Here is a 16,795-nt window from a genome sequence, read left to right on the forward strand (position 1 = left end):
TAAATTTCTCTGTGAAGGGGGAAGTGATACCCAGCTTACCAGGAGAGTTTTAATGTACAGTTTTGTTGTGAGTTTGTGAAGAGTGGCAAAGATTAGGATGTACTGGCATGGATAACAGGAAAAACAGGACCACTGACAATTGCTGGAAGTCCAAACGAAATCCAGTATCATGAATTACAACTCCTGCCTTGTGTGATTTCTCCACTATCCCTTGGCTATTCAGAAACAGGGAGTGAAGAGATGGGCAGCTTGCCGTAGGGTTTTGGGGAAAGGGTGCCTGGAGTTTTGACTGGGGAGGGATGAGAGTGCTAGAACTGGGCTGGCTACCTGGCACACAACACAGGTTTAGAGGCTGCAAATTACTGTCAGGTAGATGCAAAATGAATAAGCTGCAACAAGCAACATTTAGCAATTAAACAACATTAGAACATAGTGTTAAAGACAATGCCTACTTACATCCACTTAACTCTTTGGCTTCCTCTAACCTGAATCTCTTTTTCTCTTAGCATGATATATGTCCCCTGGCTCCCTCTTCCCAGCCCACATAAACTTCTGCTTATTGGCAATCTCCTCACAAGCAACGCTCTCTGTCTCACCTCCTACCTCCAGGAGAACATGCACCTTACCCTTCCAAATACTGGCCCCATTCAGGACCCAGCTATCAATTAAGCCTGTGATATTTTTATGTTCCTCACTTTCCAGTCAGAAAACCACACCATTAAGGTCCAAGTACCTGTGTGCTTCTACAGCACATGAGCATGCCCTATGTAACAGGTTCTTTAGCACCATCTATGCTGTTCTTCAGATGCTCCTTCAACCTGCCCAGAATCCACCACGGCATTAACCACTCAAACACTCCCACCCACCCTCACCCAACTGTGTGATCCTCTGCTCACTAACAACTTTTTCTGAGACATGATTAAACCACCAAATTCTGTAATACACACCTATCTTTGTCCTGCTCTACAGATATGGAAGACCTATCTTGTTTTATCTTCTAAGGCAGTGATTCTCAACCTTCCTAATACTGTGAGCCTTTAATACAGATCCTGTGGGTCACGACCCACAGGTTGAGAAACTCTGCTCTAAGGTATACAAAACAGACAATGAGAGAGAAGGTGTGAGCTACAATATAATTCCAGATTGTATTATAAGGCCAAGAGATGGGAAGCAGCCCATCTTCTCAAACTTCCTCATGCAGGGAAGACAGTGTGGGGGGACGTAATATCCATTCCTTGACAAGAGCTCCAGGGCACTGGTCAATTTTTGGAGACCAAAATAAGCAACCTGAAAGAAATGAAGTAAGTCCTACCATTCCCAACTAGGCACACACTCTAGGTTGCCCAAAACCTATGCACCGAAGACAGCACAGAGAAAAGACATGACTCTTAGGAGAACATATATTGGAAAGAATCTCTTTATTCTCATTTTAAGGGAATGAATCTTCCTCTCAGGAAATGCAAGGAAGCAGAGAGACCCTGAAATCTCAGCAGTGCAGGCGGTTCCAAAGGCACCTGGCCAACTTGCAACCTGCACAGGGTCATGGATGGGGCACAGGCTCTCTGTTGGGCACAGTGGGGAATGGTCCTGATGCAATTGAGGGCTGCACTTTTCAGGTAATCTTATTGCCCCTTCTGTTTTATTCTGCATTTAAAAATCCACTGCCAACAAGGGATCATTTACTTTCAATGTGATGTTCAGTAGAAGGCCATCCCTTCAGTGACAGGGATGGGGAAGACATGTGCTCCTAAGCAGATCCTCATTTTGTCTACCCTTCCATGAGGGGTGCGTAGAAGAGTCTGCCTTTCATTCTTCATTGTACGTTCTCCATTTGGTCATGCTGGGTATAAAATGAAGATTGTCTTAGGGCTCCCTGTCCTTCCTTTGCCCACAGGTGAGGAGGCAGGAGGGGATAATCCCAGCTGGCAACTTAATTTGTTGTCCCAAACTGTTCTACATAAATAGCTTTAGAGCTTCTGCATGGGGGCTTGGAAATCCCACCTTCAGAATTTGGTGTTCTCATGTGTTCCAGTTGTTTCAGACCTAGGCTCACCCTTGAGGGCCTTGAATTACTCCCTAATTTCCTAGGCCTTTCAGAGAGTTAGACCTAGATCCTTATCTGAAGACCTCTCTAGATCACTCAACAGATGATCTTTTACAGCCATTTCTCAGGCTAACTTCCTGATCCTTCTGAGTATCCTTATTAAGGGAAGAATTTCTCAGCGTCTCTCTGGAAGTTTCCATCTTGGGTGAATTCAAAATTCTCTTGTGATGATGGTTCCTGGTTTTCTTCAGAAGCTCAGTGCTGAGAGAAAAAGGGTGGGGCCTTGGTCTGTGTCACACTTTATGGGGGTAAGACATGATTGCAAGAGGGATTTTACCTAACAATTGCAATCAGTGTAACCTGGCTTATTGTACCCTCAATGAATCCCCAACAATAAAAAAAAAAAAAATGGGGGTTGGAATACAGATCTTGGAGGACTGGCTGAGCAATGTGAGGTTGGGAACTGGAAGACAAAAGTCTTCCAGGGATTTCTTGACCACAGGCTATAAGCCCCACATAATTTGCTGCTCTTTCTGTGACACATTACAGATCAGGTGGGAAATGTCAGAAGGTATAACACACTGTGCCTCATTCTGTGGTTTTTGAAAACACACTCCCCAGAACCTAATCTGGGATAGGAAACCAGATGATAGAAAGGAAAACAGGAATTGAAATTGGGCCCGAGACTGGACTCGAGTGAGGGTTAAGGACTGGAGACTGGGCAGGTCTCTGGAGAGGTTGGAGATGGTTAATTACTGGGGTTCTTCAGCTATGAAGGTAGTGGAGATGGAAGAATACAGATGTTGAGGAACAGCCACCTGGGACAAGCACCACAAAGGGCAGGGACTCAACCTGCAGAGATAGGAGATGCCAGGAGAGCTGGATGTATTTTGTTCTCTGTCATCCTCAAAGGTCTTAGGACACAGGAGCTATTGTCCATGTGCAGGTATTCTGGTTTACCTTTGCTGGTTCTCAGAGGAAGGAATCTACTGAGTCATGCTTATTGGCAATTGATACTAACATTGTCCATGAAAAATTTACCGTATTTTGCCATGTATACTGTGCACCCATGATTTTTGCCCAAACATTCTGGAAAACACAATTCAGCTCTTGGCCAAAAGAGACACATGTGGGGAGGACAAACATGGAGATTGTGCCAACCTTCCATAGCCACGGACTCTGTGAAGATTGCCCTTTCCCTTGCTCCCGGGAGCCCTTCCCTCCTCACCACATCAGGGGCCACACACAAGTTTCCCACACATGTGGCCACTGGGGCAGGAGCTTCTGAGCTGGTCAACCCAAGGGCAGCCATAATGGTCCCTGTCCTGAACAGGGCTCCCAAACTCCTCTGTGCAGGTCCCCAAACACCCTCTGAACAGGGCACCCAACCTCCTCTGCGCAGTGCACCGAATCACCGCTGCACAGAGCTCCCAACTCCCTCTGCAGCAATACCCTGGGCCACAGATTGCATCCCACAAGGCCAGGGCCTGCCTCACCAGCCCCACCACAGCCCCCTCCCTTGGTCATGGCATTAGGCGGAGGCCATGCTGGCTCACTCCCACCAAATCTTGGATTCTCCTGGACCAGAGACACATACACCCAAAACCCACAAAAGGGGAAGCACAGCAGCTCTAGGAGGTTCATTGGTTCCCACACTCCCAAGCCATACTACCCACATATGATGTGCATTCTTGGTCATCCCTCAAATATTTGTCCAAAAAGGTGCACATTATACATGGCAAATTCGGTTGTTGGGAGTTTGGCCTAAGTTGCTTTGGGAAAGATCTTGTTTTATTTCCTTTTCCTTGCACATCATGCAGTCAACACAGTTTTAAACTTGTCTCTCCAAAAAGGCCAGAACATCAGACTTTGGAAGGGAGAGATAAGCAGATGTTAAAATGTTGCCTGCAGGGACTCCCACAAATGAAGCCTTAGAAGGTGAAGGGGTAGAAACTCCAAAGATGTAGGTTCTGGCATGAGAATTCTGACACTGCTTGGAGGGTCTGTACCTCTGATTGCTGGGACATAGTGGACAGCTTATCAGCACCATCTGGGGAGAAGGTCTCTAGAACAAGTGTCCTTAAATGGAAACATGTTCAGGTTGAGTCACAGCTAAAGTGCCATCTGGTGGTGGTGAAGCAGACAGGCTGTTGGTTCCTGATGGTAAACATGGGAATCTGTGGGCCTATTTTCTGGGATAAACTTGGTAAGAGATTGACATCTCTGGAAAGGCAGAGATCAAAATGACTTGACGTTATTCAGAGAGAAAGTCACTTCTGATTAGAGAACAGCATCTGCTCCCTGAGTGTCACATGGTGGGAGAGGAAGAAACACAAGTGGCTGGGGTGAAGAATGTCTGTTGGGAATGTGGAATCCAAGGGAGGAACCGGCATTGGAAGTGACTAAGTGGTGAGGGTGAAGTTAAGTCACATAAGAGGGTCCTCAGGTCAGAAGAGAAAATGGAGGGTGCAGGTGAAGAAGGTTCCGACAGAGAAGCTGGTGTTAATTCTCCTGGGGGGCTTCCTGGGAGTGCAGAGGACAGAGCCGGTGAAGACTGTCTCACAGAAACCACGGGAGTGAACGTGCCTGTGGAGGGAGAAGCATCTTTAGGGACTCCCAGGACACCGGTGGCTTGACCTTGACAGTTGTTCCATGGCACATCTCACAGGGGGTCAGGACATACCACTGCCAAATGTGATGGTACCATAGCGCTAGCCCAGGGGCTACAGAAGACAGGAGGCACAAAGCTGCAAGCACGATCAGGGCAAGGAAAGGGGAGCCTACTCAGCTAACAGGGTGGGGACACCTGAAGCCTGCTCCCCCTCACCTCACCCGACCCATGACTTCACAATACCCTCTGTGGCCTCCTCCCAAGGCCGTCACTCACATCCCTATCCCATGTCTACCCCCTCCCATGACCACGGCAGGACACAAAGAATCCCTGAAATGTACAGAGCATACTTTCCAAAGGGTCCAGGAAAAATCTGGAAGGATTCATCACCTTTTCAGAGTAGAATTCAGCTTCTTTTGCTCTTCTGCTTCTCTTTAGGTAACGCTCCAAACCTGGCAAACCTGGAGAGTAGGTGATATGAAAGAAAGATAGGAGCTCAGGGATCATACTGGAGTCCCTTTAGGAGAGACCCTTGCGTTATTAAACTCTGATGTCCCCAATTCAGCCAACAAGATCAAATGGTCAACTAATATTAACAGATTCAAGTCTGTGTGGTTTCATTTGTGAGGTACATTACCCCACCTGCTGCTCAAAACCACCACATGAAGATAAGACATCAGTGGTTACTTCAAAGAGGAAGCTGAGCACTTCTTTGGGCTAGCACTGTGGTACCATTCACATTTGGCATAAATCAAAGTGCTGATACAGTCAGGAGACTGAAGTGCTGACTCCAAACCAACCCATAGTCTTTCCTGGACATCTCCCTTGGCTGTCCATTGGGGATTACCCAGTGCCCAGTTCAGTCACTGGTTCCTACCCACAGATGGACAGAGCAGAGACACTGAGAAGTGTCTCATTCCTTAATATCTTCCTAGGAGCCTCCCACAGAGGGCTCTGTTTACACAGAGAGACTGTATCTAGCAACTGACATCCTCTGACAGCATGGACCTGGGGCCTCACAGGAAGGCTCACCATTGGAGACCTTGGTCAAATACACACAACCTTACCTTTCAATGTTCCTCCTTCCTCTCCCCTGTTGCCTCTTCCCTGATGCTGCTGAGAGCAAAATGAAAAGAATGGGAGGTGGAGACTCGTTTCATTCACACCTCTTCCCCAAGAGCATCAGACATTCATTATCCAAGAATAGAGTGCCTCTCCATTTTAACAGATAGAAAAGTGTTCCTCTTATCCACTTTTAAAGGTATAAAATAATTACCATTTCCTTCTCTGAGAAACTCAAGGGAGGATTTTGTTGTGGAATCTCCACTTAGTGTTCTCAGAAGTCCTCTGCTCAAGGTGGATACCAAACCTGAAACCAACAGTCTCATCTGCTCCCTCAGAGGACCCTGTATTCGGAGGACAGAACTTGGATTGTCTGGACATTGCTCTCCTGAGCAGCTCAACATGAAGGAAGGGTTGGCTGAGTGATATCTAATATGTGAAAGTGACAATCAAGTGTCACTTTCTCAATATACCAATCCAGAATCACAAAGTCTCATGTTTGGGGATGTATCTCAGAAGCCCCCACCACACCCAGATAGATGTGCTCTGAGCCTAACGTGGAAGCCTTCATCCTCCTGAACCACTAGCCATGCCCAACCTCTCTCCAAGCAGGAGTGATGCTCTATCACTCTGCAAGCTAATCGGACTCATTTAGAAATATGGGAATAGGAATGGGAAACACCAACAGGGAATTTCTCTTGGTTGTTCCTTACCTTTTGGATGTCTGAGTTTTTCCAGAAGGTTGGTGAAAATGCTTTCAACACGAGGTAGCAGATGTACAAAAGTAACAATCTGAAACAGAAGCAGAACTCAGTCAGGGCTCAGTAGGGTTGTTCAGAAAACAGAGACCCTTTTGCACTGTGTGGAGAGTGGGGCTGCCTGAAGCAACTGAGTGCTGAGGGTGTCCAGCTTGGCTGTAGCCCCAGGCCTGCATCACACAGCACAGGAGAGTCACAAAGGGGTTTTGAGGGTGGGGAGGGGACAACAGGAGGAGGGCAGCCACAGCCCCCCACCCACCATCCCAGCAAATCCTCTGCCCCTGTTAGGACTCCTAGGTCCCTCTGCCTTCCCCCGCCATCCCATTTTACAAGTTCACTCTTTCTTCATACAGTATGTTTGCCTCAGTGAAATGTTCCATTTGTTTAATCTGTAACCCAGCTATTACCTGAGTCCCCCTTTGCTTTGTGCAGCCTTTGACTTGGACCTTCGAAGTCTGAAAGAGCTGGAATTTCTGCTTCTACTCAGACATTTATATTCTCAGGATTTCATAGATCCTCACATCTGTCTCATCTACAGAATTTTTTTTTTTTGCCTTACTCTAAACCTAGATATAAAACCTAAAATTCTATTGCACTTACTTTAGTCATATGAATGCTGAATAGAAAATATTTTCAAGTCAGCCTTTAGTGTTTTCAATCAGAGTAGCTGACTCAAATAAAAATAATAATATAGTATTCAACATTCCAAAACTAAAATAAGTATAAAATAAATGTATATTATTAAAACTTCAAGTGATATTGTGGGTAAATTTAGAGAACTTATATTTCTGAAGTTAGTGAAATTTAAATTGTAGAAGGACTCCAGACAAATTCAATACACACACACACCCGCACAAACACACATGCACATGCTTTAATGAATGAGTCCAATATTTTCCAATTCATGAATCAATTCCCTCTTGTTACTTCAATCTTCCATTAATTATATTGACCAAAATTCTTTTCCTAACCGAACCTAAGGAACAAATAGTCCCAGGCCTCTACATTAATTTCATTAAAAGTCTTTAGCTCCCCCCAGCCAGGCATAGCTCAGAGTCTGATAAACTGTTGACTCCCTCAGCCCCTGGTGGCAAGGTAGGACGTAGGAGTGTCAAAGCCTTCGGGCAGAATGTGGTCTTGAGCAGGCTCACCTGAGTCTTCCATGGGCCATGTGAACGTGACCGTTCCTATATTAAGGCTCTTCATGTCAGGTGTATATACTCCCTATATTCCTCCACCTTTTTCCTTTACCTTCTTTGTAAACTGTTTCTCAGATGATAGCTCTCCTCTGAACTGTCTCCCAACTTCTCATGTCTCTCTGAACCTCTGCAGCCCTTCACCTGCCAAGAGCTTCCACTCTCTCCTCCCTTTGATATGCATCCTCAATCAAGTTTTCATTTCAGAAATATTTCCTTCTGGAAGCTAGGAGAGACAGACATCCATAGATTTGGGGCTCTGCCCTTGACCTCATAATGCAGTTTTAGCAGTAAGTCCTACTTAATTCAAGATCTATGCAAATGCGGAGAAGCAGTTTTCCTACCCCCAGCATTTGTAACTGCCAAGTGGTCTCTGGAAAAATCGGATACTGTGGGACATAACTGCTCCCACACATCGTGTTCCCGGCATTATACTGCCTCACAGATGTGCACTAGTTGGCTAGTGGACATAAAAGTTGGCTAGTCCACATAAAAAGTGGACATAAAAACTAAAATTTCAACAATTATGGAACTATTGTGCAGTTTATTACACTCATATCATGGAATGTTATACATTTTGTTGTTTTTATAGACAAAGACACTTGCCCAGGCTGGAGTGAAGTGGTACAATCATAGCTCACTGTAACATTAGACTCCTGGGTTTAAGAGATCCTCCTGCCTCAGCCTCCAAACTATCTGGGGCTACAGTCATGCATCACATGCATCTTTTGTAGAGACAGGGTCTTGCTATGTTGATCTGACTGGTTTTAAAGGCATATCCTCAAGCAATTCTTCTGCCTCAGCCTCCCAAGAGATTACAGGCATGAACCAGGTGCACCTGGACTGGAATAATATATTCAATGAGATAACGAGAATATTTAATTTTTTTTCAGTGCATTAACTAAGACACAAAATACAAAATTAGATTAAAAACCCAATATTGTTGTTTATATTACACACACACACAAAGGTAGAAATGTAAATGCTAACCACATGAATAGACATGTTAATTAACTTGATTGTGGTGATTATTTCACAATGAGGGCATATGTCAAAATATCAAGTTATATACCCTAAATACATACAATTTTTACTTATCAAGTATGCATCAATAAAGCTGGAGAAAATTCAAACTCAGAGACATTTTCTAAAATAAACAACTGATTTTAAAATGGGCAAAAGATTTAAATAAATGTATCATAAAGGATGAGATCCAAATAATCAATAAGATTAACAAAGATAAGATGCTCAACCACATACTCATCAGGGAAGAACAAATGAAAACTACAGCGAGTACCACTGTATACTGCTCATATAGCTAAAATGAAAACACTGACAATATTCTGTGCTGACAAAAATGCAGAGAAACTGGAAATCTCGTACTTTGCTGGTGGGAATTTATGGTGGTACAACTATTTTGGAAAATTGTTGGAGAGTACCCCTGTACCATCTAACAGAGCATTTCTAGTCCTAGTTGTATACCCAAGAGAATTGAGTGCAGTGACTACCAAAAGACATGTAAAACATGTCTTAGCAACTTGACTCATAGCATCTCAAACCAAAAAAATCCTAATAATGAAGAATGAAATCAGAATTTGCAGTTTATTTGCATCAAAGATATGAATAGAAATACTTTTATCCCAATGATCACCTCTCATTTTGTGGCTCATCCTTTAACTCTCCTTATCATGAATTTTGTTGCATAAAGTACTGAATTTTGATAAGTTACAATCTATCTTCTGTTATTGTGACTGTGTGCGTGTGTGTGTGTGTGTGTAAGTATGTCCTGTGTAAAAATCTTTCATTGAGAGGTGGAGCAAGATGGCCAAATAGAACCCTCCAGGGATTGTGCCCCTGCAGGTACACTATGAATTGAAACACTATGCACACAGAAAAACACTTTCGTAAGAACCAAACAACAGACAACCAATCACAATACCTTGTTTTACCGTCATAACATGGAAAGAGTCACTGAAGAAGGTAGAAAAAGTGGTTTGCTTTGGCCACACAACATCACAAACCTCCACTATCCCCCACCAGTGTCAGGACAGTGCTGGGTGGGGAGAGAATCTATGTGCTTGGGGAAAGGAGGGCACAGGACTGTGGGACTTCACATTGAAACTCAGGGCCACCCTATCACAGGGTAACACAACACAAGGCAGAATTCTGCTGGCACCCATGAAGGGAGCATGCAGACCAGCCCCAGAAGGGAATCTTTCACTGCTGCAGTGGGAAACTGTGTTCCAGCTAGCTCCACCACCAGCTCGTGAAAGTGGACCGAGGTCAGGAATAAATGTGAAAGGTAGTCAGACCACAAGGACTGTGGTCCTTGAGCAAGTCTTAGGCCTGTTCTGAGCTTAGATCTGGTGGGCTTGGGGTTTGCATAGCTGGAACACCAGCTGAGGTGGCCAAGGGGGTGATCACATCTCCCCTACCTCAACTCTAGGAACTGTAGCTCAGGGAGAAGCTCCTTCTACTTGGCAAAAGGAAAGGGAAGAGAACAGTGAACTCTGTCACACATCTTGGGAACCAGCTCAGCCACCATAAAATAAAGTACCACACAGATGCCTGAAGTCCCTGATTGCAGGCCTTAGCAACTAGATGACATTACTAGACTTTACCCTGGACCACAAGGGAATGTGCCTCCCTGAAGGGAAGGACTCAGCCCGGGCAGGATTCACCACTACTGACTAAGGAGCGCTTAGGCCTTAAATAAACACCAGCAGTCTCTAGGCTACGTAGTCTTTTGTGACCAGAGCAGTGGTGGCTGTGGGAAAGGCTTGCATCATCACTCCCCCTACTCCAGGCAGCGCAGCATGGAGAATGAGACTCTTATTTGGAGGAAAGTGAAGGAAGAGAGTGAGATGGTGATCCAGGGAATTCTCCCCTGCCTTACCCAGGCCCACCAAGTGGGTACCACCAGTAGGCAGCAGGAGTCATGGTGTTACTGATCTTGGTTCGCCCCCTAGTGCTGACATGGCTGCAATGACCAAAGACTTAGATTGCAACACTCAAATCCCTCTGACTACCAAAAGCATGGGTACCACAGAATGGGTACAAATGCCCAGACTGCTAAGATTAGAATAGATACCTAACTCTTCAAAGCCTAGACACCAACAGACATCCACAAGCATCAAGAACATCCAAGAAAACATGATCTCACCAAATGAACTAAATAAGACATTATTTAGTGATCAATCCTGATGTATATCTTGGTATACATCAAGGTCATGAAGATATTATCATATAATTTCTTCCAGAAGTATTACATCTTACCTTTCATATTTACCTCTATGATCCATCTTACATTTTATTGTGTGTTCAGCGCCACGTTAGAAGGAGATTTTTTTTCCCTACAGATGTTCAATTATTTGACTTTTTTACCCCCACTGAATTGTCATGAAAGTTTTATCATTAAATCAACAAATTGAGTGGAGAGGGGCCTGGCTTATGGACTTTTTGTCTATTAGACCTCACTGCTTTAATTAATACTACGCTGTTTGAATTAATACCACACTACTTTAAATGAAAAATCTTAACTTTAATTCTTCAAATCTGGTATTATGACTTTACCAACTCTGCTCTTCTCCTCAAAGATTGAGCTTTTGATTGGGTTGTATTGACTCCATAGTTCAATCAAGCAATAAATGACATTGTAACAATTTTCAATATATTTACTCAATTTATAAATACCCTATACCTCACCATTCTTTAGAGTCTTAAATTTCTCTCTGCATTTTTTCTTTTTTGGTTTTCAGTATGAAAAATCTTTATATCTTCTGTTAGATCTTACCAAAATGTTTGATGCTTTTTGCTATTTTTATTTCTTTTATTTCATTTTTAAAGTGTTTATAATTCATATATAGAAATATTATTTTTAATGATTTTTCATATAGACAACTTTTTCAGATTCACTTATTAATTCTAGTACTTTGCTTGCAGATTCCTCAGGGTACACAATTATATTCTTTGTGATTAATAACACTTTCAATTATTCTTTCCTTTTCCAATATTAATACCCCTAACTTCTTTTTCTTATTATTTAATGTAGAGGATTCACTGAGGGTACACTGATTGCATTTGTTAGGTAAAGTCCTTCTTACAATCATCTCTTGCCCCCCAAAGTTGTGGCACATACCAAGACCCTACCCCCTCCCTCCTTTCCTCTTTCTGCTTTTCCTTTCCCCCACCTCTAACTTATTTTTCATGCCTTCTGGAAGTGTGAAGAAAAAGGTCAAATTTATGTGGTGTTTCTCTTTCTGACCCCAGAACGAAAGTGTTCAATGTTTTACCATTAAGAATGAATTAGCTGAAGGATTTTTATAGATACTCTTTATCAGATTAAGAAAGTTACCTTTTATTTTCTAATTTGCTGATCATTTTGGTCATGACTGATTAATTTTATCAAGTGTCTTTTCTACCTCCATTGAGATAATTAGATTTTCTCCTTTATTTTGGTAATGTGGTAAATTGATTGATTTTCTAAAACACACTAATTCCCAGAAAATACCCACATTGGTCACCAAATTCCAGTTGTGTTAGTTATTCTTGTGTTACAACCACCCCAATAGTCACTGGCCTACAGAGGATAGACATGATGTATGTTTTCAAGGAGGTAAAGTCTTTCTTGATGCGTTGACTGCAGGGTGCTTTGCTCAGGGTCTCCTAGGCTGAGAGTCATGTTTGAAGGGGAGTGAGAACATGCACATAAGTTCTTATAATATTTCCATTTCTCTTTGGTCTCCTTTGGTCACAAAATAGGGGAGGAGTTCTAATACTTCCAACTCATTTACAGGGGCCACCATTGAGTCCAGGTCTCAGTCAGCAGATCTAATTGACTGTGGTTGCTTCTCCAGAGCACTTGAACTTACATAATAAATCTCAGATTCTGGGCGAGTACACCCATATAAATAAATTTGTACTGATGGCCTTATATTTTATCCCACTTCATTTTACAACTTTTGTAATCTTCTCTTCTTTAGTCTTGTGACTCTCAGGAGAGTGGCTAAAAGCTCTAGCCCTGGCTGGCTATAGCTATGAGGGATTAAGTCATGGACGTTTACAATGTGCCTTTCATGGGGAACTTCTTTATCTGGGTGAAAGGACCAATGCCTACTTATCTAACCTGTAACCAGGTATGACTCGCACAGAAAACTTATTTGTATTCCCAGAGGCCCCTGTAGCTCTGCCTTGTGTTAACTTTATTCCTGTCAAGAAAACCACTCTCTCCAAATATGCAAGAATAACTTTTACACTTTTTCCTTCCAGTACTTGTTGATTGACTTTGCAGAAATAAAGTTTGAAAATAAAAAAAAAAAAAGAAATGAAAAGAAAAGATAACTTACACTCTCTAGGAGAGCCTTATCCAGGATAAAGTTAGGGCAGGGCTCTCCAGGGTCCTGTCCACAAGAGTCATGCCCAGAGGTCTGGGGCTCGGGGCTCCACCGAAGTCCTCCCACCACCAACAGCCGGGATGCCGCTGCCAGCTCTCAGGCCGAGGTCGCTGCGGAGGGACCGCTGGGTGGGCTCGGACCTCCTGCCGGCGCGGACCGGGCTGGCGGCTGGCACTGGAGGGGAGGCCGCCGTGAGGAGGCGGAGCCGCCCCGGTCCCCTGCGCTCCTCCTAACTCGCCGCTGGGCGCCCCCGCCCTGGGCCTTTCCTCTCAGTGGGAGGGCTTCTGCCCCTCGTAGCCGCGATACTGGAGGAAACGGAAGAAGCCGCAGGCCATGGAGGGGAACTGGGATAAGGCGGAGAAATGTGTCCAGATCGCTGGGAGGCCCCCCGAACGTTGGCACCACCAGAAGGCCCCCGCTTCCTGCCGAAGCCGAGAAGCTCCACCCACTGCCCTCAGGCCCCGCACTATTGGAAATAATTATGAAAAATGGAAGCACAGCTGGAAATAGCGCTCCTAGCCGAAAACCATCAGGAAGTGGTGATCAAAGCAAGCCTAATTGGAGAAGGACAGCACATCTCGTAGTGGTGAAGGTGGAAAAGGCTACACCAAAGACCAAACAGATGGAGTTCTCAGCATAAACAAATGTAAAAATTACTATGAAGTACTTGGAGTTACGAAAATGCTGGTGATGTAGATTTTTAAAAAGCTTATAGAAAGCTTGCTTTGAAGTTTGGTCCAGACAAAAAACCATGCATCTGGAGCAACAGATGCTTTTAAAAAGATTGGAAGTGCTTTTGCTGTTTTAAGTAATCCAGAAAAAAGAAAACAATAGGACCTCACAGGCAGTGAAGAACAAGCTTGTAATCACCCAAACAGTGGGAGATTTAATTTCCATAGAGGTTAAGCTGATATAACTCCAGAAGACTTGTTTAATATATTTTTTGCTGGTGGATTTCCTTCAGGTAGTGTACATTCATTATCAAATGGACGGTCTGGTTACAGCCATTAACAGCAACATCAACATCAACATAGTGGCCATGAAAGAGAGGAAGAAAGAGTAGATGGAGGGTTTTCTGTGTTTGTCCAGCTGATGCCCATTGTATTGAACCTCGTGTCATTATTAAGCTGATTGATGGTCTCTAATCCTCTTTATTCCTTATATCCCAGATCTGGATCAGGGCAAACCATTAAAATGCAGACAGAAAATTAAGGTGTGGTTTATTATGTCAATAAGGACTTTAAAAATGAATATAAAGGAATGTTATTACAGAAGGTACACCATGGAATATTATGCAGCCTTAAAGAAAGTTGAAGACTTTACCTCTTTCATGTTTACATGGATGGAGCTGAATCATATCCTTCTTAGCAAAGTATCTCAAGAATGGAAGAAAAAATATCCAATTGCTCAAGTGTTCATGTACTCAGCCTACTATGAAACTAATTTATAGCTTTCATATGAAAATATAGCCTAAGAATATGTGGAAAGGGGAAAGGGCGGGTATGGGGGAGGATGGGTGGAAGGAGGGTAGTTGGTGGGACCACACCTACAGTGCATTTTACATGGGTACATGTGAAACTTACTAAATGTAGAATATAAATGTCTTAAAACAATAACTAGGAAAATGCCAGTAAGGCTATGTTAACCAGTGTGATAAAAACATTTCAAATTTTGTATAAAACCAGTGCATGGTACCCCATGATTGCATTAATGTACACACCTCTGATTTAATAATAATAATAAAAAAACTATTGATACGTTTCCTTTAAGTTAGAGGAATACATAGCAATGGAGACATGGCATAGAAGTAAAGAACATGGCAAATAAATTTAAAGAACAAAAATAGTTAAGATTAAAAAAAAGAAGGTAGAAAAGAATGTAGTAGAAGATTATGTGACTAATATTTGAAATAATTGCTGGAAAGAAAAACAACAAAAAACAAGATATGCAGTATGCAGCAAAAGTGTACCGTGATGATCTTCTCCGAAGGAAGGCGGACGCCTTGAGCATGGACAACTGTAAGGAATTAGAGCGGTTGACCAGTCTTTCTAAAGGAGAATGAATTGGAATTTTTATGTATACCTTTTTTGTTTTTTCTGTATGTTTAGTATCATCATGAGAGATGAAGAAAAAGATTTGATATTAAAAACTAATCTGAGCTGTTGGTTCCCAAATCTTGGACGGTTTATGACCCACTGGCTCCTTTAAATAGTAAGAATTGAAAACTAAAATTAATATTTTAGTTATGCTTCTGCAATTATTTTCATTTTCCAAGCTTATATGATTCCTAACTAAAAATGTCTGGAGAGAAGATTTTCACACCTGTAGCAATTTCCAGTTTTAGTGATTCTCCATGATTCCTTTGTCATGTAAATATTAATGGAATGATCATTTTGTGTACATAAAGATTATTGCCTTTTTATTTAAATTCTTTAATGTTTAGCTCCCTGAGACACTTCAGTTTAAATTGATGGAATAAATGTTACATGACACAATTACATTTTTCTTGTCAAGGTGTGAAATATGTGGAATTTAAACCATGAAACTTTTTTAAAAATAAAAAAACTGATTAACTTTATGTAAAATCTTACAGCATTATCAGCTTAGAGGGAATTGATATTTTTATTATTGCCATTATATTCCAAAATATATATTGAGATAAATGAACTGGTGTAGAGTATCAGTTTACTATTTAGTTTTATGAATTGCTATACATGTACATGCATAGAAATGAAAAGCTATACTGGTAGATTTTAAGAGAAATATGAGGAAATGGCTATACATATTAAATTAAAAGGTCTTCAACAGTAAAGTGCAGTTAGGCCATTTGCAACTTCAGTAATTTAAAGGCTCCCAAATGTGCATGTATATTTCTTTGAAGGCTGCTAAAATGTATTCTTTAGAGAGGACCACCTATTTTTCTCCCCACAGAAATTGCAGTTTGTTAGTCATCATTTAAGCAGGATCAAAAAGTAAATGGATTTTTTTTACAAGTAAGTAATAAGATTTATTACTAAAATACAGCTTTGTGCCTTTAACCCTAGGCTAACTTTCAAACATATAAGTAGATTACAGTACACTTACTGGATCAGAGCATGATCTGTTTGGCCACATGCAACAGTAAAGAGAAATACAGCAGCAGGTAGAATAGTGATTTAAAGCAAGTCATTCTTAAAAATTCTGAGTTAAAAATCTACTCACCATTGAATAATTTTATGAATTCTATAGGAATAAGCTCCTTGTAATTAAATCAATAATAAAACTAGAAAAAAAACAAGCTAGAAATTGAAGTTTTTGGTGCCTGTGTATTGGATGTAAAAGTTTTGATTTCTTGTCTTCTATATTTAACAATTGTAATATTTTAATGATTTTAATTCATACCCAATTAATGGACCATGAACATATCTTTGGTGGATTTGTGGTAGCAAGAAAATGCTGGGTAGTGGCTTTTTGCTTCTGTTTAAAGAGTTTTCCCTGAATTTAATTAACTTATGCCATCTGTTGAATAAAACTGCTGAAATGCTCTCTTAAAAATGCTCTCTTGGGGGTGGTGCCTGTGGCTCAGTCGGTAAGGCGCCGGCCCCATATACTGAGGGTGGCGGGTTCAAACCCGGCCCCGGCCAAACTGCAACCAAAAAATAGCCAGGCCTTGTGGCGGGCGCCTGTAGTCCCAGCTGCTCGGGAGGCTGAGGCAAGAGAATGGCTTAAGCCCAGGAGTTGGAGGTTGCTGT

At 42.3% G+C, this 16,795-nt stretch overlaps 1 long non-coding RNA gene and 1 pseudogene across 1 annotated transcript; one reads left to right on the plus strand and one right to left on the minus strand.

Annotated features, from left to right (window-relative positions):
• Positions 1–1,422: 1,422 nt before the first annotated feature.
• Positions 1,423–13,292, minus strand: LOC128563577 (uncharacterized). Its single transcript, XR_008373834.1, has 4 exons — positions 13,017–13,292; positions 6,431–6,509; positions 5,046–5,116; positions 1,423–4,767 (listed from the first exon to the last, which is right to left on the minus strand). It is a non-coding gene; the product is annotated as an uncharacterized LOC128563577 (long non-coding RNA).
• A 96-nt stretch (positions 13,293–13,388) lies between these two features.
• On the plus strand, positions 13,389–15,126 carry LOC128563312 (dnaJ homolog subfamily B member 14-like; annotated as a pseudogene).
• The last annotated feature ends 1,669 nt before the right edge of the window (positions 15,127–16,795 follow it).

This window comes from Nycticebus coucang, chromosome 13, assembly GCF_027406575.1.
Source record: "Nycticebus coucang isolate mNycCou1 chromosome 13, mNycCou1.pri, whole genome shotgun sequence".
Taxonomy (NCBI): domain Eukaryota; kingdom Metazoa; phylum Chordata; class Mammalia; order Primates; family Lorisidae; genus Nycticebus; species Nycticebus coucang.